Genomic DNA, 15695 nt, shown 5'->3' on the forward strand with positions numbered 1-15695 from the left:
AATAGCTGAGTATTGGCCAATCCCAGCAGCCATGCTTCAACCACTCATAGACTGCTGAGTGTTCAAATTGTTCAAATAAGGTAAACGCCGAGCTGCAACCAATCTCACTGTTTCTGTACCTCACTTCCGACTCCTGTACGTCACTTTAGTTTTGTTTTGTTGTTGTTTGTTTTTTGGAGACCAAGTCTCACTTTGTTGCCCAGGGTGGAGTGCAGTGGCACAATCTCAGCTCGCTACAACCTCTACTTCCCAGGTTCAAGTGATTCTCCTGCCTCAGCCTCCTAAGTATCTTGGATTGTAGGTGCCTGCCACCATGCCCGGCTAATTTTTGTATTTTTAGTAGAGACAGAGTTTCACCATGTTGGCCGGGCTGGTCTTGAACTCCTGACCTCAAGCCATCTACCTGCCTTGGCCTCCCAAAGTGCTGGGATTATAGAAGTGAGCTACTGCGCCAGGCCACTGTACTTTGTCTATAAATTTGTTCTGACCCCTAGAGTCTCTCTGAATCTGCTGTGATTCTGGAGGCTGCCTCATTCGTGAATTCTTTCTCTCTTTTTTCTTTGCTCAATTAAATTTCATCTCATTGAACTTAAGTTTTCTTTTAACAACCTCCATGATGGGCATCTCAGATTGGCCAGGCCTGGTCCACCTGCTGTGGCCTGGGGCTGGTACTGTGACTGTGAGGACCATCAGCACTGAAAGAATCGAGGAAGGGCGGTTCACCTATTCAGAAGGCCAGGGGGAGATGTCACACAGCCAAATGCAGCAGATGTCCCCCACCACGTGCATCCCGTCAGCATGCCTGCCTACGCAGGGCTCAGCCCTTTCCTGCTCAGACAGGCCAGCCAGGAAGCCCCGTCACAGGGAGGCTCCAGGGTGCTGTGTGGAAGGTAGTGGTCTGAATAGTGTCTGTTAAGCAAACGACAAAAATCAACCCCAGAGAAGCAGAAAGCATCTTGGTGGCACAGCCTGGTAAGTGGCGGAAGACGGTGGTAGAGCTGTCTTTGCCTGTCATCTTCGACCTCTTCTAGCAAGCCACTGGTGGTCCGTAATGAGATAACAATGACCATTCTTCTTCCAGACAGTGTAGAAACAGTGACAATGTGGTTATGGCCCCCTGCAGAGCGAGCAGTTGATGAGCTCTGCGTATGGCTGCTCTCCTCCATGGCAGAACGCATTCCTGCAGGATGAGGTCATGGAACCAAGGAAGGTCAGGGTCTGGGGGACTTCCTGGGTCAGAGCTCCAGAGCAGCGCTGCTCCCCCTGCCCTCCTCCTTAGGTCTCTCATCACTGGTGGTCTCAGAAATCTCTGAAGACATGTGAATCCCTGCCCTGGTGTGAATGCAAAGGGACGAGTTTGTTTCTGTGAAGTAGTTTGCAGATTCGTGGAACTGAGAGAACCCAGATCCTTCCCCATTTCCCTCGACCATTCCATCTCTGGACCCCATGCAGACTATGCTAGGGTGGTGACACAGAAGAATTTAGTGTTTGGTGGATCCGTTTCTGGAAGTGATGAACGCTGACAGCTGGCACGTAACAGTTATCAAAAATAACATTAACTGGAGTAGGCTCTGTGCCACTTAGAGCTTAATGTCTCACTGAATTCACCCCAAATCCCCATGAGCTACCATTGTTATTAGCCCTATGTTGCAGGTAAGGAGACTAAGGCTCATCCAGTTAGTATGATGAAACCTACATTCAAACTCTGGTCTGTTTGAATCTAGAACTCTTAGCTTCCCCCCAGCGATTGTGTTAGAACAGAGGAAACAGCTCAATTTCCACCTCCCTCCTAAGCCTTCATGGCTCTAGACCTATGTTTATAAAGGTTGTCCACTGCTCAAGGGCGCAGCAGGGTTTGGGGCTGGTGGACAGGGGCCAAAACACAGCCCAGGGGTGCCATTTTTCTAAGTCTCACCAAGGCCCTACACTGACCAGCGGCGGCCCTACCCAGTACCATTCAGGGCCTGCTCCGAATTCTGTCAACAGCCACGGTGCTGGCTACTGACACATCTGGCCCCCCTTAACTATGGTTGCCCCGCACTGTGACCCAATTGGTTCCCATGACAAAACCTGTTATTCCCATAACCCACCCAGCACCTTTTCGTCCCTAGGCTCTTGCTCCTTTGGTTCCCTCTGCCTGGAATAGCCTCTCCCCAGCCGCCTCGCCTGGTTCTATTAGGTGGGTGCAAAAATCATCGCGGTTTTAATGGCAAAAACCGTGATGACTTTTGCACCAACCTAATATTTCATAAAACCTACCTTTCCTTTAAAACCCAGCCTGATGCCTACTCCTTCAAAATGCCTTTCATATCCCGCAGTTCGACTTCATCTCGCTCTGCCTCCTCTCCCAGAGCTTTTGTGTTCGTGCTGGATGGAGCCTATCATACTCAGGCTCACAATAACGGCCACCTACCTAGTGAGTGAGCATTTACTAGGCGCAGGGCTCTGGGCTAAACGCTGTCCATACTTCATCTCCTTGATTCTTCACGTCACAGATGTCATTATGCCCATTTCACAGAGGAAGAAACTGAGGCTTGGAGGACCTAAAGCCTTGTTTCAGCAGGAAACGCAATAAGGCCTTCTGATTTTCAAGCTGCCTCCTACTAGGGCTGGTTTTCCCTAGATGTCATGACTAGGTGTGAAGTGTGAGCTACCTGAAGGCAGACGCCAGGGCGGTCCCCCGCAATCCCGGAGGCGGGTTTCTGCAAATGTTCAGCCCAGGAAGGAGGGCTGCCCTGGCCCCCAGCTTTCCGCCCCTTCCTAGGTGAGCCGCAACTCCAAGGCTCCCAAGTAGGCCCTTCACCCACGCGGACCCCAGCGGCTCCTTGGGAAACAGGATCGCTGCTCTGTGGCCGCCCACACAGAGACCCTCGGGGGTCGCCAGGCAAGCGAAGGGCAGAAACGACTCGGGGGGTGCAAAGGGGAGGGCGCTCGAACCACACCCAGCCTCCTCCAGCTTGTTTACGCCTCTCCGCCGTGTCCCTCCGCCCGCCAGTCACGTGACCACCCGCCCCGCCCCTTGGGCTCTCGCTTGGCTCCTCCCGCCGCGCCGGCCCTTCTTTTTGCCTCCTTCGCGGAGTCACAAGATCTCTTAGCAGCCTCCTTTCGGGATCCTTCCGCCTGGCCCCGCCCCCTTCCATTAAAACCCTCCTTGCTTTTTTTTTCTCGTCCAACCCGCATTGTGAGTTATGAGTGGGAGAGCCTCTTCCTTCCGGCGAGGTTGCCGAGCGCGGCCGTCTGTCCTTCCTTTCGAGAAGGAGGGGAGCGCTGGAGGGGGACTCTTTTTCGTGGCGGAGGCCGCCGACGGCCTTGGCCCTTTCACGACGGGGGAGGTGCTGTACGTCCAAGATGGCGGCGCCCTGTAGGCTGGAGGGACTGTGAGGTAAACAGCTGAGGGGGAGGAGACGGTGGGTGAGTATGGGGGTGTCTCCCCCTCCTTTTTATGGGGGCTTCCTGGGGCAGCCTCGGCACCATGCCTGCAGTCGGGGAGGCTCGGAGGGGCTGGAGCAAGAGGCTCACTTGCTTGGTAGGGATCCCGGGGAAGGGGGGGGTCGGAGAGCTCTCCCCTCCCTCTTATTACGCGCTATCTCCGGCGGGCCCGGCCGGGACTGGCGGGTCTGTGGGGAGGAGAGACGAGCCGGACCGGGCACTTCGCCCCTCCTTGGCGCCCGAGGGGACGGCTGCACCCCGGGCCTCGGTCCCTCGGGCAGGGGTGAGGTGGGCCCCTTCGTCAGCCCCTCACTTGGTGGGGTGACAGGTTCACGCTAGGTGCGGAGGGCACGGTAGAGACCCTTGGCGGGAGGGGAAGGGTCGCGAGTGTAGGGCTGGTCCTAGAACTTAAAGAGAGGGGTCGGGGTAGAGGGGCGTGGAGAATGAATGGAGGTTGCCTGTGGGGATCAAGGACTCGCCCGGACTCGGTGTCTCCGCTGAAATTTGCATGACTGTTGTGCCTCGTTCTGGGTGTACTTGTGGGTGTTTAATTGATGGTGAAAGACAGTTACCTTAAAGTCGGCAAAGGTGATTCCTAAGAGACAGCTATTTGCAGAGCCACTCCTAGGCGTTCATTCATTCATTTGAGGAACTGGAGGATGAGGAGCCTGCAGTCGGAGGGACCTTGTAGAATTAAAGCTCTTTCTTTGTGTTTCCTGTTAAAGAGTTTTGCTTTGTGTGTTTTGGATTTGTGGTGGGGACTTGGGAGGGGACGCGGTCCTCCTAACTAAGAACAACAGCTAACGTTAATGGAGTGCTTGCTCTCTGTGTGCCAGGCACTGTGGAGGTGCCTAGCAGTCATTATCTCCTTTGGTCCTCACGACAAAGAGAAGAGGCAGCCACTATTAACACCTCCAGTCTTCTCAAATGAAGAAACTGAGGCCCGGAGAGAGCAGGGTACTTTGCGTAAGATCACACCCCGATTGTATCTGAGCCAGGACTGAAACTGCTGGAATCTGACTGACTCCAAAGATATGACTCTTAAATTTATGTTATTGGATCAAAGCTGACCTGTACGTGTTAAAATTTATCATTTAGCCACGGTTTATGCACCTGTGTTCTGTTTAATGTTAAAGTGGGGGGATGCACTTGGCTTATCCGCCTTAGCTTTTGTTTGGGATGGCAGTGTTGTGCATGTAAATTTGTTAGTCTAAATTAGGCTAAAAAGTACTTGATATTTTAATAAAACTGATGAGTTTACTGCAGAAAGAAGTCCTGCTAAAATCCTTGCTGGCTTTTCTTTTTTTTTTTTTTTAAATAGAAAGCATAGAAATAACACTTCACGTTGCATAGAGTAAGCTATAAAAGTGCTAAAATGGAATAATACTCTTCTGAGATACTTTGATTTATAATTTTGGGATCAACTTGGAGTCATCTGAATTCAAACAGCCTGGCAAAGTGGAGCTGTAAATTTTGGGAAGCATTATAAAACCTAATCTTTGGGGAGCCTTTGATTTACCAAGCAACCACCTGTGATTCTTAAGTTGAGCATTCCTGAGTAAACCTGGAATATGCAAATGTGAAAACTGATTTAGGGTCGTGTAGGGAAATGTACCTTTAACAGTCATGCATCAGGCAAATGAGGCTCCTCAGAAACACTGAAACATTCTTTGCTATTGCCCTGGGGAGCTGCAGAATCTTCCTCTAACCACCTGGTGTAAACTTAAGGGGTATTTATAGAAGATGTAAACAGAAAATATCCTCTTACTAAAGTTAATATCTTATCCAAAACACTCTTACATCACGTGCCTAGAAGGGCAGATGATGTAAACTTTCTCTGCTTCATACATTTCCTGGTGTCATAAACGCTTGGGATGTTCCTGAATTCCTGGTTAGAAAGCAGGTGGCTACCGGCCTTTTTGTTTCGTAAAATTAGAGTGCTTCAAGTCCTGTGACTCAGTTGTCCTCTTCCTCACTGGATTAAGAGTAAAAACTGATACTGCTACTGTTGTGGTGTAATATGATGCCTTTTGTGCATGCCTGGTTTCACTTGTGAGATGAAACTTAACAGTCTTACTAGGGCAAATCTAATATATACCTCTGTATGTAATGTTTGCAGAATAATGAACTTGCTGGAAACAAGAGATCTGACACCATAGTGCTCATGAGAACCTCGATGTACAGATATTTGGCACTATAGTAGGTAGACCTACATATTCGGACACCTTGTGTATGTATTTTGGAAGAAGACTGATTCCGATGTGCACCAGAGGTTGAGGACCACTGGCTTCAAGTATCAATCTGGCTATTTTCATTTATTATTTATCGCAGAGGTATTTCTTAAAATAGCTTCTGGCCTCTTATGTATGTAGTATTGGGTGGATTTTGGGCTCTGAATTAGAGCCGACTTGATCTTATAGCTCTGTCTTCATTTGAAGTTTGTTAGGCTACAGCTATGTTTATTTCTGGGTTCCAGGCCCATAGTGAACTAAAATTAGCTTTTCCTGGAATTAATTGGATATTCTTGAATGCCGATGAGCCACATACAGCAATATCTCAACCATTTCAGGCTCTCCTAAAGAGTCAGATAGCTTTTGACCTTCAGTGGGTCACTTAAGTTCTCTGAGCCTCAGTGTCTTCATCGGTGAAGTAAAAGTTGGAATGTAAATTAATGAGTATTTCTAGGCCTACATTTCTGTGATTTAAAGTCCTTTGGGGTGTCATTTAAACATTTTGACTAAATCGATTGAGGCAACGTGTTAATGGTTCTGTAATAACCAAGCAAATTGGTGACTTTGCGCCTACCCTGTTGGGTGAAGATCTGTTTAGCATTTATCCTTTCCTTTACATCATAATACTTTTTAAAAAGGTAATTCCCTATAAGTTTCCCATGCTATAAATCTCTGAAAGGTTAGTCTTTGCATTGGTTTTGTCATTTAAGTAGCCGAAGGCATGAAAGAAAGTGTACTTAGTAGCATTAAAATCTGTGGCTGTTTGCTTGAAGTGTGTCTATGTAGCATACACTCAAACACTGAGTTTGTTTTTTTTAACCTCAGATCATGAATTGGTAACTAATATAATTTGGATGGCATGAAATACTCATTCTCCATTTAAGTTCATCTGAAAGAGGTAAACTGTCAACAATTTGAGATTATTCTTTCTCTGGTTTACTTTTTAAGCCTGTAGTTGCTAGAATTTAGTAACCTTATGTCTGTTTTCATGGGGGAGAATAAAAATTCAAATTTTACACGCTGGATATAAAATATACTGTCTCAGAACCTTGTCAGTTTCTTGTCCTTTCTCTTGTTCAGTGCTAGCTTTTGTTATGGACAGGGAATCAGCAAAAGGTAACAATACTTTTTACAGTTGAATTAATTCAGATTTACACCTAGTAAGTAAAATGCCTTGAAAACTGTGCTTTAGTCCAAGATAAAGCATAGTAGTTACTGCCCTACAACTCACAGGTCACTCTCTTAAGTAAATATGATGGCAGTAGAGGCCGGGAAGTGTTTGAGTGACAAAGGACAGTTTTGCCCTTCTGTTGGTGATGTGATGGAAGACACAGAGGGGAGCTGTAGGAAGAGCAGAGGCAGTGACCTTAATGTCTGCAATAATTAAGACTGCTACTTTGAGTAGTTCACAGAGCATAGTAACAAACTTGAACTGTATCCATTTTAAGTTACACAATGGTTTTATCAGTGTTTCAAATAGCACTTGTTAAATGGATAGACTGCTAAGCATTATGTACCCAGCAATACATTTTTGTTAAGTAGTAATATTGTTACAATAAAGTTTACATTTTTTGAGTACTCATGTGCCAAACACTGTGGTATTTTACATGTCTGATTCCCCATTAACTTCTTACAGCCTTAAGAGGCAGCATGGGAGGACGAAACAGGCTTAGAGTAAGTTGCCTAAAGTTACTTATTCGGTGGCTGAGCTGGAATATGAACCTTTTTGGTTGACGCCACAGCCCAAACATTTAGTCTTCCTCTGTGATAAACTGCTTCATCTGCTGACCTCATAAATTAACTCACAGGTCAGGTCAGTAGTTCTTAACTTTGGTGGTGGTGGGAAGGTGTGTGGACTCAGTTCCCCTCTGAAAATCTGTGGGAAGCTATGGACCAAATTTCTCTTCTACCCTTCATGTCCCATCATCACCAAAAAAATTCATACAGACATGGAATTTTGGATATGGCTTCAGGGACTTTATGGACCCAGCTTGAAACCCAGCTGATCATTTTAGATAGATTACTGCTCTAAAAATGGACTTAGGCTTCATTAAAAACAATTTTTTTGTTTTTTAACTAGTAGGCAGGAAAGGCCCAAGTCAGAAGGTGGCCTTATGTACCGTCTGGGTTATAAATTATTTTGTTAAACTTCTGTAGTATACCCAGGTATGTAATCTGCTAAGTGCTTGTCAGGCTTGGCGTTCGGTCTGTGCTGGTACCTTTAGCACCTGGGAGAATTCCATTGAGCCTTCTTCCCAAGGTTTATGCACGATATATATTTTTTTCCTTTTGAACCTCAACGGAGGTATATTAATGAATGAATGTTTTTTACCTTCATCCTTCTTCTTCCTAGACCAGTGGTTCTGAACCTTTAGTGGACATCAGAATTACCTAGAAGACCCCACCCCCAAAGTATCTAATTCAGAGATCTGGGGAAAGGCCTGAGAATTTACATTTCTAACAAATACCCAGGTGATGCTCCTGCTAGTGGTGCCAGGACCACATTTTGAGAACCACTGCCCTAGACTATCAAACTACACCCTTTTTCCCTAGAATACTTCTATTTCGGTCCTGTAAACCTGAAACCTAAAGATATCTCACAGTTTGCTTTATATTTCTTTTAGGAGAAGCTCTGGGTAGTGTCTTTTTGAAATATACATGGTATCTGTTCAGCCTGTATTTTCTTAGTAAATAGTATTGTTCCTGTTAATAGAAAGTCAAAACATAAGCATTATTGAGATATGCCTTAGCACAATCAAGCTCTGGCCTGATACGCAAGTTACTAGAAGATTCTTCACCTTTGCGATAGGATGTAAGCTTTAGCAAACCATCTATCAAGGCCCCTAATGGCAGAAATTCTGAATGGAGAATCTGGCAAGTTGGAGCTCTCCTACCCCAGTTTGTCCTTGAGAGGGACTCCCACTGCTGAGACCTTTTAAATCACACATGACTACACGTGTTGGCAGGTTTTACCATCAGCTGTTTTACTCTCACATAGTAAGCAGTTATTTCCTACCCTTTTCTCCTTCCTTCTAGGCACTGATAGGAAGAGAGAATGGGAGCAAGTATCTTACCCTTTTTAGATGCATTTGTGCTGAAGGCGCCTTGGTTCACTTGATAGAATATTACCCTAAGAAGTCACCTGAGAATTCCTGAGCCAGAGCAGAGCATTAACCTAACAGTGTAACGTTTCTGCTCTATCTAACTGTACCTGATAATAAAATAGTCCGTCCGTGCCTGGACCTGTGTCTGAATTGTCCTTGAATTTTTATGGATAAAAAATTGGATATAGAAAACAAGTTATAGTGAAGAGACATCCGCCTTCATTTACACATGTAGTGCATTTTTACATCATAGACAAATGTGTACAAAATTATCTTAGGCCAATTGATCTGCAGTCACCTATTTGACGTTACCTACAATCCTGAGGAGTCGTGGAGGGGTAGTGTCTAGGCCACATATCACAGCACTTGTTTTTGAAAAGTTAGATAAACCCTTTCTAAAGACATCTTAGGTGTCTGCCACTAGTATTTTCAAAAGGTATATATACCTCTTGGCTCTCACAGCTCATAATGCATCTTGGCTAGGGCAGAGATATGTGAAAAAAATGGCATACGGGTCCTGCTAATTGACAGCTCTCCATGGCTGTTAGGCTGGAGTTCATGTGTAATCCTAGGCATATAAGCCATCCGTCTGTAAACACCTACAGAATGATATTAGTTAAGATGAATGGTGAAAACAGATTGACCTATGTGCCTTCTGTTTCATCTCAAAATACTTAAAACCCAGAGCCCTTATCTTCTTCCGCAAACCTATGTTTTATTCAAAAAGATTGCTTATAGAAGTGAAGTTATAATGATGAACATAAGTGAGAACACAACTTTTGGGTCCAATATGAAAGGGAAAAAATTCTAGATCTGGAGTCAGGTTTCTTTTTAGATTTGGCTTTCGAAGATAAGGACATGGATTGATACTGGTGTTCTGCTCTGCCAGGTGTTTCCATCTGCACTCCTCCCTTCCCTTCAGGAGGTTCACAAATCACATCTCACTTTACTGACCAGAGTGATGGTGCCTGGTAGCACCCCCCGTAGGGCAGGATTGAAATACAAATGAGTAAGTCAATAAACACTTAAAAATATAAATAAGAGTAGAATAGTAGGTAGCCTTTGACATACCAACATAAAATTGCTACCAATTTAGTACCATTATCATTTTTAGTGCAGTGATAAAGAATTTAAAAGTCTTAACATTGAGCATTGGACAGAAACATTCTGCTAGGTAGGGGGTGGTGGCTCACGCCTGTACTCCCAGCACTGTGGGAGGCTGAGGTGGATGGATCACTTGAGTCCAGGAGTTCTAGACCAGCCTGGGCAACATGGGGAGACCCTGTCTCTACAAAAAATACAAAAATTAGCCGGGCATGGTGGTGTGTGCCTGTATTCCCAGCTACTTGGGAGGTTGAGGTGCGATGATTGCTGGAGCCTGGGAGGCGAAGGTCGCAGTGAACCATGAGCCACAGTCAGGCCACTGCACTCCAGCCTGGGTGACAGAGTGGGGCTCTGTCTCAAAAAACAAAACAAAAAAACCAACCACCACCACGTTTTGGTGGTGTGCACTACTTTCCTAGAGTAGAGCCTTGATGGAGGACAGGGGTTGTGGCTGGACAGTCTACAGGATCTCATCTGGTGGAGATCCTAATTTTACCCTTGCCTTAGATAGTTCTTCTCAGGTGAAATGTCCAACACGGATTAGTTGCAAGAGGAAGTCTATATGACTCACTGGACTAACTGCTTATTTTAAGATTCTGATTTTAAGATTAGAGGCTCCTGCACTTTACTTATTTATTTATCTATTTATTTTGAGATGGAGTTTTGCTCTTGTTGCCCAGGCTGGAGTGCAATGGCATGATCTCTGCTCACTGCAACCTCCGCCTCCTGCGTTCCAGCGATTCTCCTGCCTCCTGCGTTCCAGCGATTCTCCTGCCTCAGCCTCCCGAGTAGCTGGGATTACAGGCATGCGCCACCATGCCTGGCTAGTTTTGTATTTTCAGTAGAGACGGGGTTTCTCCATGTTGGTTAGGCTGGTCTCAAACTCCCAACCTCAGATGATCTGCCCACCTTGGCCTCCCAAAGTGCTGGGATTACAGGCGTGAGCCACCGTGCCTGGCCTGGGCTCCTGCACTTTAATTCAAGCCCTGTGACTTGCACTGAGTGCGACCAGGCAAGCACTCCCTGTCAGAATGGTATGATCCCTCTTTTCTGGAGGACCAGCCTGCCTGCAGCACTGTTCACAGGCTTGCAGGTGCCACTGAAGAGACCAGTGGAGTTTAATGTCTGGAATGTGTTCCACGTGGAAATAGAATTACCCTGTCATCTGGAACAGTGATTTTAATTGTTAGAGAGTTCCTCAGTCCACTAGTTTGACTTTGGCCATGGTTGTACATTTAAGAAGTTGGTTCAAGTTTTTTCCGTGTTTAGGGTAATTGGGTGTCCGTAGTATATGAAGCTCAGCTTTCACACTCTATTCAACTCTGGAATGGCTGCCAAAGAAGCTGATTACATCTTACCTGATCTGAGCAGGGTGTATTTGCCTCTTGTGTGCCAGGTGCCAGGATAGACCCTAGGTGTCCCAGATGGTTCCTGTCCTCATGGAGTTTACAATCTAGTGATCAGATTGTACCTAAATATAGTTTGAAGGACCCATATTTTAAAAGCAAACTAGAATGTATTGATATATACTCATTTAGCATTGATATTTAATACAAGTTAATTTGGACAAAGTGGGGTAAAAGGGGGAAGAAAATAGAAAAATGGTAGCTGTTCACAAATATTTTATGTCTCTTGTAGAAGGATTAAATTTAAGTCATGTTGCCTGAAGGCAGAATTAGGCTTTGGACATTTATTTAAGAAATACTGGCCAGGTGTAGTGGCTCACATCTGTAATACTAGCACTTTAGGAGGCCTTGATGGGAGGATTGCTTGAGGCTAGGAGTTTGGGAATAGCCTGGGCAGCAGAGTGAGACCCCATCTTTAAAAAAAAAAAAATTAGTCGGGCATGGTGGTGTGCGCCTGTATTCCTAGCTACTCGGGAGACTGAGGTGGGAGGATCACTTGAGCCTAGGAGTTTGAGGTTGCAGTGAACTATGATGGCTCCACTGTACTCTAGTCTAAGAGTTAGACCCTGTCTGTAAAAAAGAAAGAGAGAAAGAAAGAAAAGAAAGAAAAAGAAAAGAAAGAAAGATTTTAACTCCTAGTCATTCAATCAAGAAGTGCCAGACACCATGGTAGCTGCTTGAAATACAGTACTGAGTAAGCTGCAGTCTCTCCCTGGATATAACTTCTAGTGAAGGAGACATGTTCAGTAATTAATCGAGCTTATTTAATTGGGTTGTGGTAAGTGACACAAGAAATATAGGCTGCAAGAGCATAACAGGGGACCTGACCTAGTCTGGAAGGTGGGAGTGGGAGGGAAGTGGAGCCTAGGGGGGCTTCTCCGAGGAAGTGAGCATTTAAGCTGAGATTTTAAGGATGAAGAGTGAGTTTAGGAGGAGCCAAAGGTAGAGTCTCTTAGGCTCAGGAATGGGGAGCATGTGGCTTGACCAAGGAACTGAAAGGTCAGTGAGGCAAGGTGGTGGGGAGGGTTGCGGAGGGGTGAGGACTGTGGGAACTGTGGCAGGCAGTGAGGGCCTGCTGGCCCACTCAGTGCTTTGTGCCCCTCACTGTCCTGGACCTGCCTCACATGGCTCCTCTGGTAACTTCGGTGTGCCCCACATTGTGCCAAGGGCAATAGGATGCATAATCTCATGTAATCCCCACAAGCCTTATGAGCTTGATGCCATCATTATTCTAACTTTACAGACAAGGTAATTTACAGTTAGACCTTGGAGACTTAAGATAAATAGCCAAATGTTACACACTAATAAGTTGCAGAGCTTGGATTTTAACCCGGAACTCTCTAATTCTAGGGCCTATCCTGCCCATTCATTTATACCTCTAACAGACATTAACAAAAGACAGAGATTACAAGTTCAGCACAATATAAAGAATTTTCCAGCAACCAGCTGTTCAGAAATGTAGACGGGGAGAGGCACGTGCTTCCAGTGATTATGAGTGTTCATTCCAGTGGAAACGTGGTGGCCACCTGTTGGGGATAGCGGAGGAAGAAGCTTGTGCCAGATGAACCCCTAACTCGCTTCTGATTGCATCTGGGATTTTGCTTCATTGTGCATATGTTTTCTTCCTTCAGTGACCATGAAAGACACCAGGTTGACAGCACTGGAAACTGAAGTACCAGTTGTCCCTAGAACAGGTAAGGTCTAACCAGGCCAGTGGTTAGAGGAAGATGGGAGGGAATTATCTTGCCCATGGTTGTGCATTCAGGGATTTAACATTTACAGTTTTAGCTACTTGCCAGGAACTGGACCATCTATGGCATGAAGTAATTAGCATTACTGATGATTATTAGTTGCTTATTCAGTGCCTGACACTGTGCAAAGTGCATTGTATGGATTACTTTTCTTCTTCACAGCCACACTTTCGGTGTATCCCCATTTTTCAGGTGAGGATTCAGGTTCAAAGATGTCACGTAGTTTTCCTAAAGGAGTATAGCTAGTACTTGGTGGACTCAATTCAGCTCTGTTGAGCAGCAAAGTTTGGTTTTATCCACTTCATTAAATTAAAGCCTGTGTGCTGACACAAGTCATTTAACTAGTGCAGAGGTTCTTAACCCTGGCTGCACCTTAGAAATCCGCATGGGTTTATAAAAACAAACCAAATGTGATATGCTCCAGAGTTTCTGTAAGCTCTCCAGGTGATTCTAATGTACATCCTGGGCTGAGAACCCTTGGGCTGGTGAGTGAGCATTTGCATCTTTTTTTTTTTTTTTTTTTTTTTTTTTTTTGAGACGGAGTCTCGCTCTGTCGCCCGGGCTGGAGTGCAGTGGCCGGATCTCAGCTCACTGCAAGCTCCGCCTCCCGGGTTTACGCCATTCTCCTGCCTCAGCCTCCCGAATAGCTGGGACTACAGGCGCCCGCCACCTCGCCCGGCTAGTTTTTTGTATTTTTTTTTAGTAGAGACGGGGTTTCACCGTGTTAGCCAGGATGGTCTCGATCTCCTGACCTCGTGATCCGCCCGCCTCGGCCTCCCAGAGTGCTGGGATTACAGGCTTGAGCCACTGCGCCCGGCCGCATTTGCATCTTAACATGGCTATATCTGTTGTCTTAAATTAATTTTTGAGAGATAAGTTATATGCTATAGTAGTTTTTAGGAATTGGAGGATCCTGTCTCAGAATATATCCTTCATAAATGTTGAGGTGCCGGCAGTTCCGTGGTGGAATTTCCTCTTAGTGACCTAACTAATCACTGAACTGTAATTTTGGTTTAGCAGTAATAGTGCCAAGTGCAACAGAGTTGTGTATAGGAAGGGTGTAGGGAAGACAGGAGGTGCTTGGTCTGCTGTCTTTATACATGGATAGCTGTGTGACTCATGCCAAGGCTCAGTGGTTGCTGTTTACTGTATTCTGTCACTGTCTGCCTCACCTCTGTCATAGGAATTGTGAAATAAGGTAGAGATTTTTGTCTTACAGCTCTACATCAGTTCGTAAGTAGGGTCTTGATACAAACTGTAGACTGTCTAACAAGAAAGTTAAGTATTGTTCTCTCACAAGTAGGGAAAATTTTCTGAGTCTGATTTTTCATTTTCAGTGTTTTTGTGTGTGCTTCATACTGTTCCTTTTTTAGAAGTCCACTGTATATGAATTTGAACCCAAAGTCAAAGGGTTAAGTGTTCAGATCATTGAGGTCCAAGCTAAATATCACCATCATAAAATGTAAATTCTGAGATACAAAAGTAAATCTCAAATTTTATTAAACATTTTTCACCATAGTAATTGTATTGCATTTTAGTAGTCAGATTTTAGAAGTTCGAAAATTTAATATAGGAAAAATACTTTGTGGACACTACTGGCTGCTAGGTTACTCCTGTGGTCACTATGTCACAGGTGTGTAATATCATCTCAGCTGGCACACAGCCTCATTGGTAACATTTTTGGACAAAACAGAATTCAGGAAAGTTTCTGGTAGATGGTTTTCTGGAAGGAACCTTGTACCTGGGATTCATAGCTTGGCAAGCCTCAAAGATCCTTACTCTTCGATTACTAAAAATTGTTGGCTGCCTTTAGCAATTGTTTTTATTTGGAAACAAACCCCCCCCCAACTTTCAATAGCATTTTTCTTTTTTCATGGGGTACTCTTGCTTATACTTTTGTCCTCATTTTTAAGACATTTTTGGCCAGGTGTGGTGGCTCACACCTGTAATCCCAGCACTTTGGGAGGCCAAGGTGGGAGGATCACCTGAGGTCAGGAGTTCGAGACCAGCCTGGCCAACATGGTAAAACCCCGTCTCTACTAAAAATACAAAAATTAGCTAGGCATGGTGGTGTGCGCCTGTGATCTCAGCTACTTGGGAGGCTGAGGCAGGAGAATCGCTTGAACCCAGGAGATGGAGGTTGCAGTGGGCCAAGATTGTGCCGTTGCACTCCAGCCTGAGCGACAGAGCGAGACTCTGTCTCTATTAAAAAACAAAAACAAAACACCTGTGCCAAAGCCAGACAGCCAGCAGATTTTGGCTGAGTATAGAGTCTGAAACTGAACTTTGGCAGATCCCTGCTTTCCATGTTTTTTGAGATCCTAAGTATTGCTGGATCAAATCTGGTTACTAGTTTAAACTTGGTTCAAGGTTTCTCATGAATTACAAAGTATCTTTTATTGAAAAGTGATGACTAAGAACCTCCCTGCTGCTTTAGATTGGGTGGTCAGGGGAGGCCCATCAGAGATCTGTGAGACAGTCAGCTGTGCAAGGATGTGGGATAAGAGTGTTCCATGCAGAGAGGGAACAGCAAGTGCAAAGACCTTGAGCAAGAAAGAACCAGTATTCTTGTGTTTGGGAAGACTGGGACTAGAGCAGAGGAATGAAGAGGCAGAGGGGGGTTGGGAGGTTAATAACTTGCTGGATCTTAGGAGGCCTTGTAGACTACTC

General features: G+C 45.3%; 1 protein-coding gene across 50 annotated transcripts in view; it reads left to right on the plus strand.

Moving 5' to 3' along the window:
• Nucleotides 1-3337: 3337 nt before the first annotated feature.
• Nucleotides 3338-15695, plus strand: part of TSC1 (TSC complex subunit 1) — a 53696-nt gene continuing 41338 nt past the window's right edge. For 16 of the 50 annotated variants that reach the window (XM_005580547.4, XM_065529938.1, XM_005580551.4 and 13 more), the window contains exons 1-2: nt 3338-3411; nt 12906-12968. The gene's annotated coding sequence lies outside the window, so the exon portion shown is untranslated. Of the gene's footprint in view, nt 3527-5548; nt 5629-6485; nt 6559-12905; nt 12969-15695 lie in introns of all 50 variants that reach the window. The other 34 variants (XM_015436277.3, XM_074016126.1, XM_074016145.1 and 31 more) reach the window with 6 other exon arrangements.

This window comes from Macaca fascicularis, chromosome 15 (assembly GCF_037993035.2).
Source record: "Macaca fascicularis isolate 582-1 chromosome 15, T2T-MFA8v1.1".
Taxonomy (NCBI): domain Eukaryota; kingdom Metazoa; phylum Chordata; class Mammalia; order Primates; family Cercopithecidae; genus Macaca; species Macaca fascicularis.